Genomic DNA, 23,718 nt, shown 5'->3' on the forward strand with positions numbered 1-23,718 from the left:
TCACTATGACGCCGGGCCCGCCGCGATATGATGCGGGGTCACTGTATGACCCCGCGTTATATCGCAGGACCGGGACCCAGGACCTACTCATACGTCCTGGGTCCTTAAGAGGTTAAGTGTACTGAAGCACATTTTTCTGCCCTCATAAGTGCATACCACATACATCTAAGTAGTTTACTACTTTGTACCTGTTAATCTGTCAAGGGCCTAGATACTGTGAAAGTCCAGGCAAAAGTAATCACCGGCTGGTGTTTTACTAAAATAATTTTTTAAAGCGTACTGTACCACATTTTTCTGCCCTCATAAGTGCATACCACATACCTACATCTAAGTAGTGTACTATTTTAAATTTGTTAATCTGTCAAGGACCTAGATACTGTGAAAGTCCAGGCAAAAGTACTCACTGGCTGGTGTTTTTACTCAGATACTTTTTTAAGTGTATTGAAGCACATTTTTCTGTCCTCATAAGTGCATACCACATACATACATCTAAGTAGTGTACTATTTTGTACCTGATAATCTGTCAAGGGCCTAGATAATGTGAAAGTCCAGGCATAAGTAATCACTGGCTAGTGTTTTACTAAAATAAGTTTTTTAAGCGTACTGTACCACATTTTCAGCCTTCATAAGTGCATACCACGTACGTGCATTTAAGTAGTGTACTATTTTGTGCCTGTTAATCTGTCAAGGGCCTACATACTGTGAAAGGACAGCCAAAAGTAATCACCGGCTGGTGTTTTACTAAAAAAAAAATGTTAAGCATACAGTAGCGCATTTTTCTGCCCTCATAAGTGCATACCACATATTTACATCTAAGTAGTGTACTATTTTGTACCTGTTAATCTGTCAAGGGCCTATATACTGTGAAAGTCCAGGAAAAATTTATCACCAGCTGGTGTTTTACTAAAATACGTTGTTAAGTGTACTGCACCGCATTTTCTGCCCTATAAGTGCATATCACATACCTACATCTAAGTAGTGTACTATTTTGTACCTGTTAATCTGTCAAGGGCCTAGGTACTGTGAAAGTCAAGGCAAAAAGTACTCAGCGACTGGTGTTCTAGACAAATACTTATTGAGTATATCCCCTGATATACGCAATAAGTATGTCAGGAAGAGTAGTGCCAAGATGTGCACAGTTGAGTGTCAGAAGCCTAAATTCATCAGGGGCAGGCAGAGGTCACAGCAGAGTAGGGGCTTGTGGCAACCGGAGTCACAGCGAGAGGTCTGAGCTCCCGGTGTCAGCTAGCAGTCGTGTCTCGACCAGCAACCCAGCATCCGTGATTGATTGGTTCACTCAGTCATCCACTTCATCCCAAGTGACATCCAACACCCCCAGTCAACAGTCGGTGGGTTTCTCAGACCCAACTCCAGGCTGTGCCATTCAGCCACTATATGGTCTCTTCATGTTGCCCCAAACTCCAGGCAGTCATTCAGCCACTATATGGTCTCCTCATACTGATGAAACCTCCAGGCTCTGTCATTGTGCTGCCATGTGACATGTGACTCCTTGTTAAATTTGGTCCTTTGTATCCACACGCCGGGGCCCGGGACACTAAAACTTGGGAGTTAAAATTTCAATTTCAAAATCCTCAATTTCAATTTTAAAATCTTAAATTTGAATTAAAAAATCTTAAATTTGAATTTAAAAATCTTAAATTTCAATGGTCTCCTCATGCTTCTGCCAACACCAGGCTGTGCCATTCAGACACTATATGGTCTCCTCATACTGATGCCACTCCAGGCTCTGTCTAAAAGCAATACCACTCTAAAAGCGATGCCTGTAATCTGCATGCCATTCTGAATAACAGTATAACTTCACTACTCCAGCACACTCCATATGTGTGTTAGAACAAAGAAAAGTGTTCTACACACTTATAGAGGTTCTCTGTAGTCCAGAAATAGCCATTTTTAATATAGATTTGCCGTGAATAAATTCTTTCCAAAAATTCGAATTTTTCAAAAGTTCTCTAATCTCTAATTACAACAGCCTACATTTTTATATATATTTTGACTCCATGGTTATAGGCTACAAATAAATATACATAACCTCTGTAGACTTAAAACAATAAGATAATTTTATCTTAGAGAGCATTGGCAGAAAAAACATTGATGGCAAGCATGTACATACTGTCTAAGTATTTTTAAAACGGCACCCTCCAGTATGTCCTCTAGTGGAAGCCACTTATCATGACAAAGATCAGATAGTGGAGGTTGCACTTTATTCAGGTTTCATGCTAAAGTCACGGGTTTCCTCTGCTGCCAGCCATCATACAGTTAGCACCAGCCAGGCATCTTAATTGGCTTTTAATGGTGACATATATATGTGAATCAAGTTCATTGTCTGCAGCTAACAGAGGTGACCTGTTGAGTTATGTTCATGAAGCTGGAGACATGGAACAGCATGCTGAGAAATAACCACATAGTGAACCCAGCAAATATATTTTCATCCATTTTAAAGAGAGCAAGGGTCAAGTTTCTAACCAAAAAGCACTTGTTTCCTGAACAGTACGCATCTTCTAGTCTAAACGCTAAAAATGCACCCAGCAGCTAAGGTTACAGTAGAGCTAAGACCTGGTTTCCGACCATTAATTATGAGGGTGATACAAGGTCCAGTCACTGCTCAGCCACACATCTGGAGGAGTTTGTTATTGGTAAACAGAGTTTGTCTTCTGTGGAGGAGGCGATTGAAGGTCTGGCCAACTGATCATCATTCTGGCTCTGAACTGGAAGGATGACCTTATTTTGCATAACACATTTGGCTAAATGAAATATACAAAGTGAAAAGAAGATCTAAACTATTGTTTACATTACATAATTCAACTAATGGCAAATATTCTCCTTAATAAGACGACTTAGATGTTTCCAGGAGTTAAAGGGTTAATCCTCTTATGAAAACCAAGTTTATGGAGTGTGGACTGATATTTGAATGTGGTAATATTATGGGTTATGGAAAGCTAAAGACTTCATCATACCTTTCTTTGATCTCCACAAGCCAAATAAACAGATAGCTGCTTCTCCCAGTCTAAATGCCAAGAAATATTGAGCCTGGAGCAACTGATCTCGCTGATGGGGAGGTCACTAAATGAAACTATGTCTGTACTAACTAAGAAAAAGATGAATTCCATAATGTTACAGGACAAATGCAATGCTATGTTATGAGTTTTTAAAGGGGTATTCTGGGCAAAAACATTTTATCCCCTATCCAAAGGATAGGGGATAAGATGTCTGATCGTGGTGGCCTACTGCTGAGACCCCCCGCAATCTCCCTGCAGCACCCACTTTCTATGCGGGTGCTGAATCTCCATGAATGGAGGGGGGCGTGGCGTGACGTCCCCAGTCCCGGAAACTCGGAGGTTTCCGAAACTGGAGATTCAGCACCCGCATAGAAAGCGGGTGCTGCAGGGAGATCGTGGGGGGGGGGATAGGGGATAATAAAATGGCTTTGCCTGGAATACCCCTTTAAGCATTGAGGGGTAAATTTATCTAGACCTATTCAAAGAAAAAGTGGAGCAGTTGCCCATAACAACCAATCTGATTTCTTCTTCTTTTTAAAAATTAAAGAAGCAATCTGATTGGTTGCTATGGGCAACTGCTTTACTTTTCGTCTGCACAGGTCTAGATAAATCTACCTCCTGAATGTACTGCATGTGAGAAGAATTTATTGTATATCTAGCAACATATGACATTTGTAAATGCAGCTCTGGATTCTAACAACATATTATCCACTGGCCTGCACCTGTAAAATTGTGTGTGCAGAGTGTTTTTATTTTACACATTGACTTGCACTGAAATCATCTAATTTTGCTTTATTTTCATGTTTTCTGCGCTGGCTTCATCATTTGTCTTGTTGTGCACTTCCAGGTGGCATTGCTTCCTATGCTGCATTTATCTTGCATTTATTTGCACTAAGATTATTTATTTTAGCATATGATCGTGTGTGAGCTTTTCCCGGTTTCTTGTACTATCCAGGGGCATCCTGTCATTTGCACAAATTTATAAAGTGATGTGTGCCAATAAATTTTGTGCAGCAACTGGAAACACCACACACTTACACAGCAGGTCTGTGCTAATTATAAACCCCATCCATTATGTAGATTATTTTTTTTATTATTTTTAAGTGTACACAACCTTTGTGAGGGCTTCTTTACATGAATTACAGCTTCAGATGAATCTGACATGTTAAGTTTGACAGTCTGACATGTTAAGTTTTAGTAAGAAGTCAGCTGTATATTAACATGTTAACGACCATGGACATTTAATACACGTCCAGGGGGGATTCATGTTCCCGCACCTGGACGAGTATACACGTCCATGGTTCTCGTGGGTGCTGTCCAGTGCACCCACGAGATCGCGGCAGGGACTCGGCTGTAATACACAGCCGGGACCCTGCTGCACTGCCGGGAACTTTGGTCCCGGCAGTTTAACCCTTACAGCTGCAGAAGAAAGTGACACTAAGTGTTTTGACAGAGGGACGGAGATCTATGTGTCTTCCCTGCAGCACCCTGCAGCGCGATCGCGGGGTGCTGTGTGTGATCCCCGGGCAGGGGCCTGCCACACTGCCGAGGCAGGAGTAAACTTCAGTCCCGGCAGTTTAACCCTTACAGCCGCGGTCAGAAGCAACCGCGAGCTGTAAGGAGTTTGACAGAGGGAGAGTGCTCCCTCTGTCTCTCTCCTGTAGCACCCTGCATGATGGCGGGGTGCTGCTAGTTACCTGGGCAGCCCGGGGTGTTACAAGGACCCCCAGGTCTGCCCAGTTATTGCCTGTCAGGACATGCTAGAGGCACATCCTGATATGCTGCCTGCCAGTGTAAAACTGGGAGGCAGCATATAACCGCAATGCTTTGGAATGCTAATTATTCCAAAGCATAAAAAAAAAGGTGTAAAAATAAATAAATAAAAGTAAAAAAAAGTGTAAAAAAAATTAAATAAAAATACATTTATTAAATAAATATAATGAAAAACAAAAATGCATAATGTGCAGGATCACATGGCGCTCGTCTGCAGCATATTACATGCTGCGCATGCCCGCCAGCAGTCACAATAATGAGCTCCCTGCTGCGGCTTGGTAGCTTTGTGTGTCCACTCATAGCAGTGGATTTCCCGGCAGCAGTCATGAGTGGACACACTGAGCTACCCAGCCGCAGCAGTGATCTTGCCCCTGTGACTGCCGGGGGGCATGTGACCCTACAGTGCATCCCGTTCATACTGTGTTTCAGCAGTATGTTAGAAGTATCCGTCAGCATCACATCAAAAAAAAGTGATGCTGACGTATACTGTAGCAGCTCCATTCATTTCTGAATGAGACTGCTATAGTATACATTGGCATCCCTTTTTTGACATGACAACGGACACCTATGCTGCACCCCCCCCCCTTCTCCAACAAAATAAACCAGTTTTCAAGATTTATTTTTTTTAACGCCCAGTGATGGATATATTCACCACGAGTGGGTGTTTATTCCCACAACATGACGGATATATCCATAAGGAACTTTAACTGTCACAGACAGCCGCATGTCACTGCTAGCCGACCAAGGACCAATCAGAGTGGTCCCTGGTCCAGCCAATACACTTGTAGGGGTGCAGTATTGTTCTGACAGCTCAGATCCTTTGCAGGCATGGAGTGGGGTGTATAATTCATATAATCATTCCCTGAAAACCAAAGGGGGCTCCTCTCCTTCTTGGTCCTACCAGGTAGTCAGGCAACCAGATATGGCCTAAGTAGGAGTACTGCCCAGTCCGGGACAAACAGTGTGATCAAATATGGGTGCATTTTCTCTATTTCAAAATAAACTTACCAAAATGATGTACCACAAATAAAGAATTTGTGGAAAAAAAAGAAAATTGCTATTTTTTCCCATTGACTTTGAAATAATTCTAGAACACAATAAGGGCTCAACGTACTCACTTTTGCCCTAGGTAAATACTTTAGGGTTCTGACAGCTAGAATGCTTGTTCTGACAGCTAGAATGCTTTGCAAGATGAAGTATGACCTATAATTTGTATAATGATATCCTGAAAGCCAAATGGTGCTCCTTTCCTTTTGGGTCCAACCATATGGCCATACAACCAAATATGGCCTAAGCGGGGGTATTACCAAACACGGGACGAACAGCGTAATAAAATATTGGGCGCATTTCCTACTTTTCAAGTGCAATGTACAAAAAATATGTCCCACAAATGATGCATTTGTGAAAAAAAAGCAAATGAAAATTATTCCACTGACATTGTAGCCATTCAAGCCACACAAAAAGGACTCAAAGTACTCACTTTTGGTCTAGGTGTAGTATACTTTAGGGGGTGTAGTTTCCAAAATGGGGTCACTTGTGGGGGTTCTGTATGGTTCTGGCAGCTAAAACCCTTTGCTGGCATAAAGTGCGGCCTATAATCCATTCGACCTAAAATGATGCCCTGAAAGCCAAATGGCGCTCCTCTATTCTGGGGCCTACCACGCGGCCAAGGAACCAAATATGTCCTAAGCGGGGGTATTTCCAAACATGGGCCGAGCAGCTCAATAAAATATAGGGTGCATTTCTTTCAACATCAGAAGCGATGTACAAAAAATATGTCCCACAAATGATACATATACTGACTTGTAATAATTCCTTACCTTCAAATTTCTGTAAACCTTGCACATAAAGCACATAAAAAAAGATGTACTTTTCAAATTTTCAAAATTTCAAGTAAAATTGTTAGGCTCCTAATTTATTTAAAATGTTAATAAAAAAAAAAAGAAATGCTTTCAAAATAGACATCTGAAAGTATACGTTTCATAAACTATTTGGTCAGTAAGTATAAATATATGCAACCTATCAGTGTTAAAATAGCCAAAATTGTTTTTTTTTTTTTCATGATTTTTTGCATTGTAAAAATAAAAATAAAATGATATCGGCTTACTTTTACTATGTACATGAAGGACAACTTGTGACAAAAAAACTATGTCAGAATTATCATGATTGGCAAAACGTTGCCAGAGTTATTCTCTGATAAAGGTAGACATCCCCAATCCTGGTCTTTAAGGGGCATACAGACCTAATTGTCTTGGTCCTTAAGGGGTTAAAATTACACAAAATATATGTTTATGTATTAGTGCAAATTACATGAAATAAAGAAATGCTGTGTTTATAGATATGATGGGCATATAAAAGAATTCTGAGAGCAAGAAGAAACCTGTCATCACTTTCTAAAAAGTAATATAATAGAGGAGCAGCCAACAGGATTTATCTTTCTGTATGCCACTGTCCATGGTACTGATAAGGCTGATAAGACATATGATATCCTGCCATTACTGTGACCACAGTGTACACATGGTACAATCAGCCTTTCTGTATTTAACCCATTAAAGGGGAACTCTGGTGGAAAAAAAAAATCTAATCAACTGGTGCCAGGAAGTTAACAGATTTGTAAATTACTTCTATTTAAAAATCTTAATCCTTCCACTTCTGATTTATCAGCTGCTGTATGCTCCATAGAAAGTTGAGTTGTTATTTTCTGTCTGACCACATTGCTCTCTGCTGACATTTCTGTCCATGTTAGGAACTGTCCAGAGCAGGATAGGTGTGCTAGGGGCATTTATTCCTGCTCTGGACAGTTCCTGACATGGACAGAGGTGTCAGCAGAGAGCACTGTGGTAAGAAAGAAAATAAATTCAAAAATAAAAGAACTTCCTCTCTAGCATACAGCAGCTGATAAGTACTGGAAGGATTAAGATTTTTAAATAGAAGTAATTTAGAAATCTGTTTAACTTTCTGGCACCAGTTGATTTAAAAAAAAAAATTAAGAAGCACAATGCAGTGCAAAAGAAGGTACAATGTAGGTCAAACTATAGAGCATTACACTATCTATATTTTAAAATTATCCAGCTATCTTACAGTTTTCATTCTGGCCACTAAGCCTAATAAAATGCGGACACTTCCTGTTCTGTAGAGGACACTTTCCAACAATTTCTTCCTCATAAACCCAGACAGGATTACTGTAAAATGTGACACAAGTATTAACATAAAACACGATCAGGCCATTCCCAATAAGTGATGGTCAGAGCTCAACGTCTCCCCTCTGTTCACAGTGATCTCTGCTCCGCATCTGTAAGTGCTGTTTGCAGGGCAGAGTAAATGCTCAGGCAGGCAATATTTCCCCATAATAATGTACAAACTGAAACAAAAAACTACAAATCACTAAATAAAAACCATTTAGAAAGAGAGAACGTTTCAGCTTCTGATTAGAGCAATCGGTAAAAATAATCTTGATGATACATTCCATTGAAGTAAATGCCAGAAGAATGGAACGTCAGAAATAAAAAAAAAAACTTTTTACTCTTGTAGCTTTGCTGCAATGTTCAGCAAAATAATCCCTCTCCCATGTTTTACGTTTTTTAAGCATCTGAAGGAGATTATGGTGAGAAAATTGTTCCCGTGGTGGCTGCTGGTTCCCACTTTCATGAGTTTTATTAGAATACATCAGATTCCAGCACTTTAATGGATACATAACCCAAATGTGTTCTTTCTTATTAGTGCTGCATACTTGTCTTTATTTGTTTTTGTTTTTTTTTTTAACACAAAAACTTCTGTAAATCAGAAGAAATGCAAAGTTGCCCGGCATTATGCATAGATTTTTCCAGTAAAACATTGTTAAAAGATGAAATTCAATTTTAAAACAGTTCTCTGTGTCCCTTCATGATGAATTGATTGGTGGTTCATATTTTTTAATTTATTTTATTAGGTCATAAAGCAATAAATAATGTATAATTGCATTCATGGTCAGACATATGTGGGGAATGGCTCGCTTAAAGCTGCCCCCCCCCTTCCCCTTCAGGTCATTGGGTTTGGCATCTGATTCCTCTGCACGCACAGTGTTCCACAGTGACCTTTGCAGCAGGGCAACACATTCAGCAAGAGGTGGACACAAGCAATAAGATCTTTAAGAATGTCTCGTTCATCCTGAAATATTTCCCTGTAGCTTTTGGCAAGCTAGAATAGCCCAACACAACTGCGCGTCTTTATAAACACTAATAAAAAACAGTCCAAAAAGCCAACTGGCAACCTCAACCCGTCCAGAGAGTCTACAATCTGCGGCCTGATGCCTCATTTATCACCAGGAATTAATAAAATCTGCTACAGAAAAAAGGGCCAAAGAGAGAGTGACTTATTTAGAAGGAAACCAACACGTGTCCAAAATAAATCTTAGGTGACAAACGTAGCTTATGAGCTACTTGAGAGGTTGCTGCACATACAGCAGCCATAGACATTTACTGGGTATATAAACACACTGTGTGCCAGGATGCCACAGTGCCAAAGCTATATCCCGTTACATATTTTGCATCTACAGTAAAACTGTTTGCAGTGAAGCTGTCACAACTTTTACTGTGTAGATGAAACACTCTGCTCAGTACACTGCTGCTCACGAACATTCCACCTTGGAACATTTAACACTTTTTTTTATAGCTTAATATGACACTTTAAATACCTTACCATGCCTAGGTGCCATTGTTTTGTATATGTTTACTTAACCTTTGGCAGGAAACAGGCAGAGCTTTATCTACCAAAAGCATATAGAACACCAAAAGACACACAAAAACAAGCAGTATGTAAACCAGATGTATTCTGAAAAAGTTATTTAGATGTTGACATCAGTGACATTGTGTAGGAGCTGCCACAAAAGTAAAGCACAGCAGTAGTGCCCTCTGAAATAAATAAAAAAAAGCCACATGCTACTTACATACTACCGCATTTTTCGCCCTATAGGACGTGTCGGCATATAAGACGCACCCAATTTTAAATGAGAAAAATCTAGAATACAATGTAAAGTATAGGTCACAGTGATCTTCAACCAGCGGACCTCCAGATGTTGCAAAACTACAACTCCCAGCATGCCAGGAGTTGTAGTTTTGCAACATCTGGAGGTCCGCAGGTTGAAGACCACTGGTATAGGAGGTAATACTCACGTGTCCCTGCCGCTCCTGTCACTGCTGCCCTGGAAGTCGCCCTCCATCGCTGTCACCACGTCCCCGTCGCTCCGGAACGTCTCTGCTGCCCGGTATCCTCGCTCTCCGTCGCCGTCATCACGTCGCTACGCACGTCGCTCCTATTGGTTGACGGGAAGGCGTGCGCGACGAAGTGATGACGACGAAGGAGAGTGTCGAAAATGCAGGGGATCCCGGCACGGAGCAGACACCGAGGAGGCAGGTAAGGTCCCTCCCGGTGCAGCCGGGTTAGTGTCGCTTTCGCTTCAGACGCAGCGGTCAGCTTTGATCGCCGCGTCTGAAGGCTTAATACAGGGCATCACCGCGATCAGTGATGTCCTGTATTAGCCGCGGGTCCCGGCCGTTGATGGCCGCAGGGACCGCCGCGATAGGTGCATATTCGCCGTATAAGACGAACCAAGTTTTCACCCCCAGTTTTGGGGAAGAAAAAGTGCGTCTTATACGGCAAAAAATACAGTACTCAATGTAAGTAGGATGTGGCATTTTTTTTATATGTGGATTAGCAGTGTAGAGAAGAAACCTCCCTAAATACTGTTCCATGTGGCAGAGAAGACCACTTCTATTTATGAAGGTCACATGGATGTAATCCAGGCTGTTGTTTTCTTTTCAGTAGTGTGATTTGTAGCATGATCGTAGAAGTATAGAAGGTAATATTTATAACCAAATATCAGTGGGGCAGGTAGTGTAGACTTTAATTTACTAACCTGGGACTCATTGTGGAACGATGATAACTGGCTCAAACATATTCAGATGTTCAGAGACTGAAACCCCATCTTTGGCTGGACTAGAGGTTGTGCCTGACCCTGCAAATGTAGTAATAAATTCATTGTAAGGATAGAAAGAGTCACACAAGCAGATTCTCTGCAGGAGATGTGAGTTCAGGGCAGCTGTAATTTATTTAAAATGCTGGAATGTTAACACTTTAATATGACACAGAGGGCAATGCCTTCCTGATATATTGTGCAGATATTTGTAAATGTGTTTTGACACAAATGTAAAATGTCATCTTTTTTTTTTTTTACATTAATGCACATTGGACACACTGTCTAGTGAAGTATCATTCTCATTTTCTTGTTTAACCTGTTAAGGACCAAGGATGTACCGGTACGTCCTGAGTCCACTCCCGTTCTATAATGCGGTCCACGGCGTGGGTCGGGCCTGGCACCTAGCAATAGCCAGGACCTGTGGCTTATAGTGCGCGGCACTGATCGCGGTGCCGCGCGCTACTAACCCTTTAGACGCGGCGTTCAAAGTTGATAGCCGCGTCTAAGGGGAAACTAAACTACCCCCGGCTAGCTCAGTGGGCTTTTCGGGATCGCCGTGGGGAAATCGCAGCATCCAGAACAGCTGTAGAACAGCAGGAGGGTCCCTTACCTTGCCTCCTGGTGTCCGATCGCCGAATGACTGATCAGTGCCTTAGATCCAGGCATGAGCAGTTAAGCGGCAGAATAATTGATCAATGGTTTCCTATGAGAAACCATTGATCAATGTAAAAGATCAGTGTGTGCAGTGTTATAGCCCCCTATGGGAGCTATAACATTGCAAAAAAAAGTGGAAACAAAAGTGAATAAAGATCATTTAACCCCTTCCCTAATAAAAGTTTGAATCACCCCCCATTTAAAAAAAATAAAAAACTGTGTACATAAAAATAAACATATGTGGTATCGCCACGTGCGGAAATGTCCGAATTATAATGGCATACGTGCAAAAAAATTCCAAAGTCCAAAATACTGTATTTTTGGTCACTTTTTATATCTTGAAAAAATTAATAAAAAGCCTCCCCATAAGCGGTAAAAAAAATAAAAAAGGTTATAGGGGTCAGAAGATGACAATTTTAAACGTATAACTTTTCCTGCATGTAGTTATGATTTTTTCCAGAAGTAGGACAAAATCAAACCTATATAGGTAGGATATCATTTTAATCGTATGGACCTACAGAATAAAGAGAAGGTGGAATTTTTACCGAAAAATGTACTGCGTAGAAACGGAAGCCCCCAAAAGTTACATTTAGTTTTTTCTTCAATTTTGTTGAACAATTATTTTTTTCCCGCTTTGTCATAGATTTTTGGGTAAAATGACTGATGTCATTACAAAGCAGAATTGGTGGCGAAAAAAATAAGCCATCATATGGATTTTTAGGTGCAAAATTGAAAGAGTTATGATTTTTTAAAGGTAAGGAGGAAAAAATAAAAGAGTGCAAAAACGGAAAAACAAAAAGTAGAAGAAAAACAACGACCAGCACTCACCATTCAGGGATGTTTATTTTCTTAATCAGTGCAAAAACAGTGTTGCAGCGGGCGTGGGTCAGAGGCAGGGGTCTCGGGACAGTACTGTTTCGCGCATGGAAGGCGCTTCCACAAGCGTGGACGCACGCACCTGGATTAAGTACGTGAGTCACGTCAGAAGTGTAGTCATAGCAACCCTCAAACAAATAACAAAATCATCTGACAAGGTGAAAGGGATACAGAGACAAGAACAAGATAACATAATTGTGAGTATCATTTAACAGAATTAGACATTTATAGAAACGGGAGCAGTTAAAAACGGTCATTCAGACCCAAAGGTCCATTTGCATCCAGTTTTATAATCCAACGGGCTTCCCTTCTCAGTAAAAGGTTGTTGCGATCTCCGCCCTGCACCAAGGGGTTAACCTTATCCAGGCCTGCGAATTTTAAGCAGGTAGGGTCGCCTTTGTGTGCATCGCGGATATGTGCAATTAATCTGGGTGCTCCAGAGCCCGTTTTTATGGATCGAAAATGTTCACGGATCCGGACATAAAAGTGGGCATATAGTTTTGCCCACGTAGTATCTACCACATGGGCAGAACAGGGAGTACACTACGGGAGATGTATGGCAGGTAATTAGGTTGTTGACTACATGAGTGTGACCTCCTAAGTTTATTTGTCTGCTGGAAAAATTATATGGGCAGAACGAACAATTACCGCACCGATAATTTCCTCTTGGAGTGTGTTTTTTGAGCCATTTAGAGTTAGTGAGTTCAACTTCTTTTTTCTTGACATAATATGTTTTAATTTGTCACCCAGGGTCCTATTTCTTCTATATGTGAGGTTTGGAGGCAGCTACTTATTGCAAGTCAGTGTCCGCCTCCAGTATATACCAGTGCTTATGGATGGCCCTAGTAACTACTTGATTTAGATTGGGGTTGTTCAGAGAAAAAGTAAACCTTCTCGTGTAAGATGTCGGGTTTTTTTTCTTAATAAATCGCTTCTGCTTATTTCTTTTACACGGGACAAACTCTTTTCAATAACCGATGGGGATACTGACATTCTAGTAGACGTTGTTTTAATTCTTGCGCTTGTTTGTCAAAAGAAATGGGGTCACTGTTTATTCTCTTAAGGCAGATAAACTGGGAATAGGGAATACTGCTCTTTACGTGCATAGGGTGGGAACTCTGATAATGGGGAATGGCATTACGTGCAGTTGGTTTTCGATAGCCTTGGGTGACCAAGGATTCATTCTCGATTTATAACTGCACGTCTAAAAATTCGAGTTTTTGCCCACCGAATGTGCTAGTAAATAACATGTTTTCACTATTGCAGTCATTGAGATATTGAACAAATTCAGAGAAAGTGGATTGTGAGCCGTCCCAAACAACTAGGATGTCGTCGACGAATCTAAAAAACAATTTAATGTGTTTAAGAAAAGGATTTATCTCACAGAAAATGTAATGGCGCCCAAAATTGGCCAGGAAGAGATTGGCATAAGTGCAGGAGACCGGCGTGTCCATCGCCGTGCCGATCACCTGCCTATACCAATCTCTTTCCTCCATGAATTCGTTGTGGGCCAGGAGAAAGTGTAAAGCATCGCAAACAAAAGGAATACATTCTTCAGACTGGTGCAGGGTGGAGATCGCAACAACCTTTTACTGAGAAGGGAAGCCCGTTGGATCATAAAACTGGATGCTAATGGACCTTTGGGTCTGAATGACCGTTTTGAACTGCTCCCGTTTCTATAAATGTCTAATCCTGTTAAATGATACTCACAATTATGTTATCTTGTTCTTGTCTCTGTATCCCTTTCACCGTGTCACATGATTTTGTTATTTGTTTGAGGGTTGCTATGACTACACTTCCGACGTGACTCACATACTTAATCCAGGTGCCTGCATCCACACCGGTGTATCGGCTTGTGGAAGCGCCTTCCATGCACGAAACAGTACTGTCCCGAGTCCCCTGCCTCTGACCCCCGCCCGCTGCAACCCTGTTTTTGCAGCAATTAAGAAAATAAACATCCTTGAATGGTGAGTGCTGGTCGCTGTTTTTTTTTCTACTTTTTGCACCTTACTTACCTATTGGCAATGTGCACCGCCGCTATCAGGGCAGGTGCTTGAAGTGGATTGACACACTGGGACTGCTTTGTATACTTAGTAGTGTAGGTGCCGGTGCTCTCGTATCTTATTTGAACAAAAATGGAAAAAACCCTGGTCCTGAAGGGGTTAAAAGCTTTCCCCACTTTTAATTTATATAAACACCGTTAATGAGTTAAAGGGATATTCCCAGGGCTCAAGTCCTGTAGGAACGCATGGGAACTGGGTTCCTGCACTTTTTCCACAGCAGAAACACCATTCCCATTAGCTAGAGTACTGCAGGACTAGCCCTTGAGTGGATATCTTGGGTGAGTTCCTACACTTTTTTCCCCAGGACTTGACCCCTGGGTATTCCCAACTGTCTCTTTACCTTGCTGTGCTGTTGCACGGTCAGTGCAGCTTTCTGGTTTGGCTCTGAGATGAGTGGGTGGTCCTACAGTTAAGGGCAGGAGCACACACACACACACACACATACACAGTCACATACATACACGCACATACAATCACATACATACATACATACACAAACAGTAACAGACACACACTTTATCTCAAACCCCTCACTGGCTCTTATCTTCCTTGCATGGGCTCAGATGTAAAATGAAAGGCCCCCTTCCCCTTCCCCAGTAGTCAGGCATCTGTCACTGTCACAGTAGCTGGGATATAGTGAAAAAGTTCACCTCCGACCACTGCTCAGGCGAGCAGACTAGTGGATGGTGGCTTAGACAACTTCTGTGAGCAAGGAAAGAAGACAAAAGCCCATATCTTTAAAGGGATGCAAAAAAGATAATTATAGCTATTTGCAAAATTGTTTATTTTTACATGGGCTAGAAGGTTACATCTTTGAGTTGGGAATACTTTATCAGATAATATACATATATCCTAAAGTATAGTATATTTTCAGAATCCTAAACTGTCCAAACACATAAGTTCTCAGATTCATTTGGTACAGTAACTGTAGGGAACTTGAAGTAGTCTTAAACTTTCCTCCTGACTTATCAGTGGCTCGGAATTCTTCTCTCTGCTTTACCAGAGTGACTGTAAAGTCCAGAACAAGCTCACAAAGAAGCCATTATATACAGCTAGGACAATATAAATATAAAACATAGTTTATAAAGCTGAAAAAGACATATAGTACCTCCTGACACCAGATCTGGCAATCAGAATACCAGGGACATGCACAGACATTTTGTAGGGCAGGGGATCAAGTAAAAAAAAAAAAAAAAAAAGCTCTTCTCATAATAACAAAACAAAAAAAAATTCTCCAAAGCTTACTTTTTTTGAAGTTCTTACCTTGAATCCCCAATAATATTCATCAATACTGTTTTTCGGTACTGAATTGATCAGCGTCTGCAATCAAAAGATTGCATGTAATAGTCCCCTATGGGGACAAAAAATGTGTGAATAAAATGTAAAATGTTAACCTTTTGGGGACACAGGGTGTACCTATACGTCCTTCGCCCGCTCCCTCGATATAACGCGATGACCCCACATCATATCGGGTCAGTCCCGGCAGCTAACGGTAGCCAGGACCCGGGGCTAATAGCACGTGTCACCAATCGCGGTGACGTGGGCTATTAACCCTTTAGAATGTAAAAATAGCATTCCCGGCAGCTCAGTCGGGCTCACCATGGTGTCCCGATCAGCTAGGATGCAGCAGGAGGGTCCCTTATCTGCCTGCGACATGTCCAATTGGTGATTGATTGCTCCAAGCCTGATATCCAGGCTTGAGCAATCGACCGCCAATAACAATGATCAATGCCATGCTATGGCATATAACATTGCAAAAAAAAGTGTTAAAAATTAGTTAATAAATGTAATTTAACCTCTTTCCTAATGAAAGTTAAAATCACCCCCACATTAAAAAAAAACATTTAAATAAAATAAATATAAACATATGTGGTATCACCACGTGTGTAATTGTCCGAACTATATAAAATATTATTAATTAAACCACATGGTCGATGGCTTACACGTAAAAAAAAGTCCAAAATAGCGTATTTTTTGTCACTTTTTATACCATTTTTACCGAAAAATGCACTGTGTTGAAACGGAAGCCCCCAAAAGTTACAAAATTGCGTTTTTTCTTCAATTTCATCGCAAAATGATGTTTTTGTTGGGTTTCGCTGTAGATTTTGGGGTAAAATGACTGATGTCATTACAAAGTAGATTTGGTGGCGCTAAAAATAAGCCATCATATGAGTCTGTAGGTAAAAAATTGAAAGGGTTATGATTTTTAAAAGCTGATGAGGAAAAAACAAAAGTGCAAAAATGGAAAAACCCTGAGTCTCCAAGAGGTTAAAGAGGTTATCCAGGAATAAAAAAAAAAAACAGGCCTAATTTCTTTCAAAGACCGCTCTCTGTCTGTCTCCAATTTGGGTGTGATATTACAACTTGGTTCCATTCACTTTGATGGAACTGAGCTTCAGAAACACACCCAACCTGGAGACAGATAGGGAGCGGTCTTTGAACAAAATTATCTCTGTTTTTCAATTCCTGGATAACCCCTTTAAGAAATGTGAACAAGCCCCTCCCCTAATAAAAATTTTAATAACCCCCCTTTTTCCATTTTTTTAAATAATAAAATGTAAACAAAAATAAATATAAACTTATGTAGTATTGTTGTATGCATACATGTCTGAAATATTAAAGTATATCATTAATTAAACTGCACAATCAATGGAATATACGTAAAAAATTTGCTGATTTTTGGTCACGTATAGCAGGAAAAAGTTAATAAAAAGAGATCAAAAAGTCCCACCAAAACAGAAATGGTACCAATAAAACCTACAGATCGCGCTGCAAAAAATGTGCACTCACATAAAATAGAAGTGTTATAGGGGTCAGAAAAGGAAAATTGTAAGGATACAAATTTTTATGCACAAAATTAACATTTTTTTAATGTAATAAAAATAAAACAAAACCTATATAAATTGAGTATTTTTTTAATGGTATGGACCTATAGAATAAAGATAACATGTCATTTAAAAAAAAAAAAGTGCACTGCGTCAAAACGGGAGCCCCGAAAATCTGTATTTTTTTTTTCAGTTTTTCCCACAAAAAATTTTTTGTTCTTCACCAATGGCTACCGGACAAATATATGCTTATTATGCTAGAACATAAAAGAAAAATCTATGTGTGCAAGGAGAAAGAAAGTGAGTACTTATGAATATTTACACACTTCAATAATAATTTGAACAAAATAGTATAAAACAAAGTTTGCTTACAGTACAATATGAGGAGGGTCTCGATGACAGGAAGTGCTGAATGAATCCTCCTCCGTGGCGTTTGCTCACCGGCCCAGTGATGAGGAGCTGGAGCTGTCAGTTACAGATAGTGGCCGCATGACTGCTGGAGGGAGGGAAAGGAAGTAATTCATTATTCAGGTCAGTAAGGTTGTGGGTGCAGCTATGTTACATTCAGCGTTACACTGCTGATATGATAAACACACCCCTGAGCTTTCAATGTGCCTCCACCCGCCAGAGTCGTCAAAGAACCAGTACACTGTGCAGTGGCATCAGCAACCTCCTATTACTGTCTGCAGACTAGAGAAGTGACAGGTGCAGTGGGGGAGATTTATCAAAGGATTTAGACTGGTTTTTCTTGTCTAAATTTGTCGCACAGAAAGTCGCAGTCTAAATATGTGCGACTTTTCTGCGACTTTTGCTCTAGAGGATTTTTAGAACATGATGCATGCTAGTCTATTTTAGACTGAAATGCATTGAAAAATGCATTGGTGCTGAAATTATCAAGTGTGACTTTTCAGCGACAAGTCGCATCGGCTGAAAGTACGCCGAAGTGTCAGACCATGTTGGAGCAGGTTTAAATATAGACTAAAGCATAGATCATAAAGTCTCTGCACAAAATTTATCAAGAGCTGTTCGCCATTTGATAAATTAGGCGCACAATAGACCAGCCAAACACTCTGTAGTTTGGTCTATATTGATGTGGGACATAAACAACTTTGATAAATATCCCCCAGTGAGTCTGCAGACAGTAATGGGGTGTCGCTGCTTCCACTATGCTGCGCAGCGCAAGTGTTCTGTGCCCGCTGCCTCACTTGGAGAAATTCTCTAAGTCTGGTGGCGGGCAAAGAACACTTGTGAAGATAAAATTGTAAAAAAAAAAAAAGATTTCCTTTCCGTGCATTTCTACAGTAATTGTTGATGCTGTGGGTGTCCAGTCCTGTTGGATTTTGTATAGCACCCTCTGACTTATGGCTGTTGGAAAAAAATGTAAGCCAGGCTGGAATTTCACGGAATTGATAGTGTATACACCCCTTGGGGTCATCCTCTTTGTATGCCATCAGGAGCACTTCTGACACACTCAAAGACTTGTGAGGGTCTGAAAGTCTTCTATTTAGGGACCATTCTCTTGCCAATATCTACCCAACTGATGAGCCACAATTTTGAATATGTTAAAGATTGTATTCAGCCAGTAGACATCTCTCATTAAGGTAGTGGATTGTGTTCCTCTCTGATGGTATATAGACTGCTGTGGTGGCTTTGTCTCTTCTAAGCTTTACTGAAAAGATTTCTAGCTGCAGAAAAAAGTGGTGTAATGCCAAATGGATTGTTTGTAGTTTTCTGATAAAAGATAGCATAATGCTTTGCTCTGGAGACCAGGAGCCCTGAAATTTAATGGAGTACAGATGAGCTTCTCAGCCTAATGGGGATGTATTTGTGGTAGATAGAGCCCTGGGCTGGTGCAAATCTTTAATATTGGAAGAATTCTGCCACCAAGTCAGACACTGCAAGATGAGACACTTTTCATCCAAGCAAGAGTCTTATTCCACTTGCTCAGGAAATCTAGCTGAAAAGATGTAATATGATTCCGGGAATTGGATATGACCTCCGATGCGTTGAAGATTTTTTTTCCAATTATGAGGCAGCCTATCTATCAGAGGGACAGTATCTGCTGAAGATGGCCCGGGCGAATGGAATCTCATTTGGTTCCAAAGATTAATCTTTTTCTTAGGCAGGTCAGCATGGATTAAATGATCTTTCTAAATACGAAGGGAGCAGTACTGATCCCAAACAGTAGAAGAGTCATGAATTGAGGTGCCCTAGTACCTTGAATAAGCACAGAAACTTTCAAATGCTAGAGCTATTAGCAAATGCAGGTACACATCTATTGATACAATTACATCTCCTTGGGTCAGAAGGTAAAGGACTGATAAAATTGTTTCTATAAAGAAACACTTTTTGCTTTAGTCCGCTATAGTCCTGTTTAGCTATTACAGTTTTTACCCTATCTTGTTGGAGGGATCCTACATTAGATCATCCAGCTCTGCTCCAAGTAAATTGCCAAGATGAATGCTGTACCACATAGATTTTGAACAGAGTATTGGCCAGCCAAAGTTTTGCCTAAACAGCTCTGGATGAGACATGCGTCGAGATGCCAGCATGGTTTGTAATATTGAGGCATCAGAAGGGAGATTGACAGCCATGTCCTTGTACCTTGAAGATGATAAAATCTTTCCACTTGGAACCCTAGATTCCAAGTCCTCCCGTAATCTGTACATCACTTCTTTAGTTCCTTATGATCATAGTTAATAATATTAACCTTGACCTTGACTGCAGTAGTAATATAACTTTGTTTAAAGGCATGCCTATCTATTTGTAGGATCTTTAAGGGTAGGGTCACACCCAGAACATCTGCAGCATATTTGGTGCTGCAGATGTCCCAATGACCATCCCTAGAGTGGGCCTCCTGCTGTTCCTGGCAGCAATTTGCCGCTACAAGCAGACACACAGTGATCTGTGGGTCATGCGCATGCACAGTGTACTCACAGACATTGAGACAGACACATTTGCTTAAATTGGCTATTGTCAGTCATCATGGGGGCAGTAGCTCTCTTAATCTTGTTCAGCTTCTAAGGGAACATGGTTCTAAACTTCTTGGTTATCAAGTTGGACATCAGATCTGACAGAAAATCGTCAACTCTGAAGGCCCTGAACCACCCTAAAGGCCGAGACATGGCTCTACCTTTAGGGTGGTTTAGGGCCTTCAGAGTTGCTGGGGGTGGCCTCCAGGTCCTTAGAATAGATATTCCTTTTTCGGTGTGTCATCCACTATGATCCACTGGGCCCCCTAGAGGTGGAAATATGTGAACTCCCTGGGGTGGTCTCCAGGTCCTTATTCCTTTTTAGGTGTGAGGACTTTTGGGCATAAAAGATGTTATACACCCATCCTCAAACTCAGACAAAGCGAAGGAATGTATCTTGTCAATAACTCAGAATCTTCTCAGAAGCGTCTCTATGAGGAGCTAACTCTTCAGAGAATTAGCCTGAGAGGATTTAAACTGGTCCCTTAATTCTGCATGGAGGAATGATAAAATCCTTATTTGAATCCTTATAATCCATATAGCCACAACCCTTGGGGGTATAGGGGGACTGCAGTCAGAAGGGTTAATAGGTCTGCAAACATGGGAATACAATTGCTCACTTTAATCCTTATAGTGATAGAAAATTTGGGAAATAAGATTTAAACACCAGACTCCAGCATCTTAATAGCAGCACTATCATTCTTTTTTTTTTTTTAAAGAATCAGTTTTTTTATATGTGTATATGTAGAAATAGTATAATAATGCTAGTATAATACTATATGACCGATTAAAACAAATGTATAAATTCGGAAAAAATAGATTACTCAGTCCTCAGCTATACCACTCAAAAAAGTGTATGATAGATGAATGGTTCAAATGGAAAACATTATAGACTTCCAGACCAATAAATGTTATAAAATTTTATGAAGAAAACATCAAAATTCCTAAAAAATCGTTGGGCCCTACGGCTGTGACATTATTAAAATAATGACATAAATTTCTATCACAAATAGTGAATATGCCCTGGAGAGTATAATAATGCTCACATATAATATACAGTCATATAGAGCGATGTTAATCAATGGGGATTGTGTAGTATAACCCTGTGAAGCAATGTAGCAACAAAAGAACAATATAGCAACAATATAACAATATATCTATATAACGGCTTGTGATTCCAAAACCTGTAAAGAAAATTGGGAAATGGATAGCGAAAAAGAAACCAGTCTTTATAACTCTTGCTGATGCATCAAAATCAGTCCTGAAAAGAAAGGTGGATACTGAATGTCATAACAAAGAAAGTTCTGCGCAGAGGGATGATAAGCTCATACACCACAAGTAGAGGCTGGGAGCCCGGCTAAAATGACCTGCTGTGCCCATGGAAAGAAAGGGACACAGGCACTAGTGTGCCACTCACCCACTCCGCGCTGGTCCTGATGGCTGGGGTATTCTGCTCTGGCTAAGAGCGGCAGGAGCGCCGGCAAGTGCAGGGTGGATGGTCATGTGTCTGGCAATCAGCTGGTCAGGTGGATGCGGCCGTGTCCGTGATATTACAAGAACGGTGAAGCCTCTATACTTGAGTGAGTGATGGTATGTTGAGTGTCCTCCGCAGAAACAAATCTCTGTAGTCCAGCAGATGTTAGTGGATTCAAGAGTGAGTCCAATGAGTCCAATGATCCGGTATTTCCAGTAGTCCGGTAAATCTGATAATCCGGTATCATATGCAGCGCAACGCTGCAGTTGTAGAAAGACAATGATGCTTCTATAGATAAAGGGATGAAGGTATAAATATATAAATCAAAGAATGGATTCAATGAATGCAAAGTCTCTCCAAGGCTTGAAAAGGCTTAAAAAACACTGGACCGCAATAGTATTGGATCCAAATGATATAAGTAAAATCAAATAAATACCCTTTGTAAAATCAAACAAACACCCTTTGTTACACAGTAATCTGTTAATACCACCATTCTATATGGCTAAAAGCCTAACAATGATACCCATTACACAGCTTCATATATTTAAAATCCCATGCACGATAAGTACTGGAACTGGACTCCTGAATATCCAATAGTGTTATTCTCATCTTTACATGTTTCTACAACCAATGTCTTCTGGACTTTATTTAATACTGAGTCATGAGTCTTCTGGACTCAAAGTCAGCCAGTATGGGGAATGTTCCCACACACACTCTTCTGATGCAGTTTACTCTACTGTTGACCTGCAGCTTTTCTCCATAAATGACATACAGCTGGAACAGATCACGTGATCTGCAAACTTTAGATTTCTAAATTTCCATCCCTTTTCAGCTGCTAGCCAACTTAACGGATTTCTGATGGAAAGAAACATTTGCTGCAAATTCATAGAAATAAGTGTGTCTTAAATGTTGTTCTTGTGGTGATGGTTTAGGTCCCTTTTTTAGTCTGGGTTCCATATGTGCTGTGCTCTCTAGTTCATCTCCCCTTGTGCTGCATGCATCAATGCTTCTACATATAAACACAGCTCTCGCTTCATAGCAATGTCTGAAGCTCGAAGAACAGAATGTGATATAATTCCGACACCCAGCAGAAAGCTGAGATCCAGCTAGATAAATAGAGAATAGAGGACACACACAGGTGCCGTCTTTGGGGCTGCCAGAGACCTCACAGTAACTGTCTTGACCAAGATGATTATTCTATTGTATGCTTCAATATAATAACTAGTGCTAGATTATCTAGAAGGACACATTGGTATATGTTCACATGGCATATCTTTTCATCAGAAAATCTTAATCTGATGTGGCAGAAATGTAAATTATACCAATAGATTTCTGTCACCTATACCACTCTTTACTGTCATAAATTTTTTTGTAGATTAAGATGTGGATTTGTGGTGTCCCGATGCGAAACACTCTTGTCCACCTACCCTGTCAGGTGGATGTCACTTTATGGTGTCTGCTCTGGCCCACAGCTCCAGATTCAATTGTCATGTATTTTGTTATTTATTCTGAATGTATTTTCATTTGTTTAACGCACTTGTATTTTCTCTCTCTCATGCCAAGAGTTAACTGTATATTTGTAGGAGGATGCATGGAGAATCATGTACTTGTCTGCAGAGAGAGAGTTGAGAGTGAGGGAGGTCCAGTCCAGACCTCTACTGTGTGACCTGTTCCTCACCACATGAGGACAGGCCAAAAGACCTAGTTGCAAAGATTCCTGTTCCAGAACCACATCCTTCTCCAGAACTGTGCCTCCACACAATCCTGCCTCTGAGCTCTACAGGCAGTAATTTCCACTTCATTGCTTTGGTCCTTATAGCTGTGATTCTATACATAGATAATATTGTATCAGACATTACAATATTACACACATATTCAAACAGGAAGAGTGAGGGCCCTGTCCAGAGAACTTTTAGACTATGTGGACTGCGGTTGAGACAGAAGGCAGAAAGTGCTTTACTGATACAATGGTCCAGCCATGTTTTAGAAATAGGGTAGGTTACAAAAAGTAGGGTAAACCCGTCACTAGCTAATCATTAAGGCCCAGATTCATCAAACTGTACGAGAGAATAAATAAACTGATTTTCCCCCAGCAACTAATCACAGCTCAG

General features: G+C 40.6%; 1 protein-coding gene and 1 long non-coding RNA gene across 10 annotated transcripts in view; one reads left to right on the forward strand and one right to left on the reverse strand.

Annotated features, from left to right (window-relative positions):
- Positions 1 to 17,829, reverse strand: part of LOC130276340 (uncharacterized) — a 36,423-nt gene extending 18,594 nt beyond the window's left edge. Inside the window, exons 1-3 of one of the 2 annotated variants that reach the window (XR_008845089.1) lie at positions 17,758 to 17,829; positions 17,534 to 17,657; positions 10,684 to 10,782 (exon numbers count right to left, since the gene is read on the reverse strand). This is a non-coding gene — a long non-coding RNA (uncharacterized LOC130276340). Of the gene's footprint in view, positions 1 to 10,683; positions 10,783 to 15,236; positions 15,345 to 17,533; positions 17,658 to 17,757 lie in introns of those variants that run through there. The other variant, XR_008845090.1, reaches the window with a different exon arrangement.
- Positions 1 to 23,718, forward strand: part of ZNF469 (zinc finger protein 469) — a 607,005-nt gene that overhangs the window by 217,084 nt on the left and 366,203 nt on the right. The gene's annotated exons all lie outside the window — the stretch shown is intronic.

The sequence above is a fragment of the Hyla sarda genome, chromosome 6, assembly GCF_029499605.1.
Source record: "Hyla sarda isolate aHylSar1 chromosome 6, aHylSar1.hap1, whole genome shotgun sequence".
Lineage (NCBI taxonomy): Eukaryota > Metazoa > Chordata > Amphibia > Anura > Hylidae > Hyla > Hyla sarda.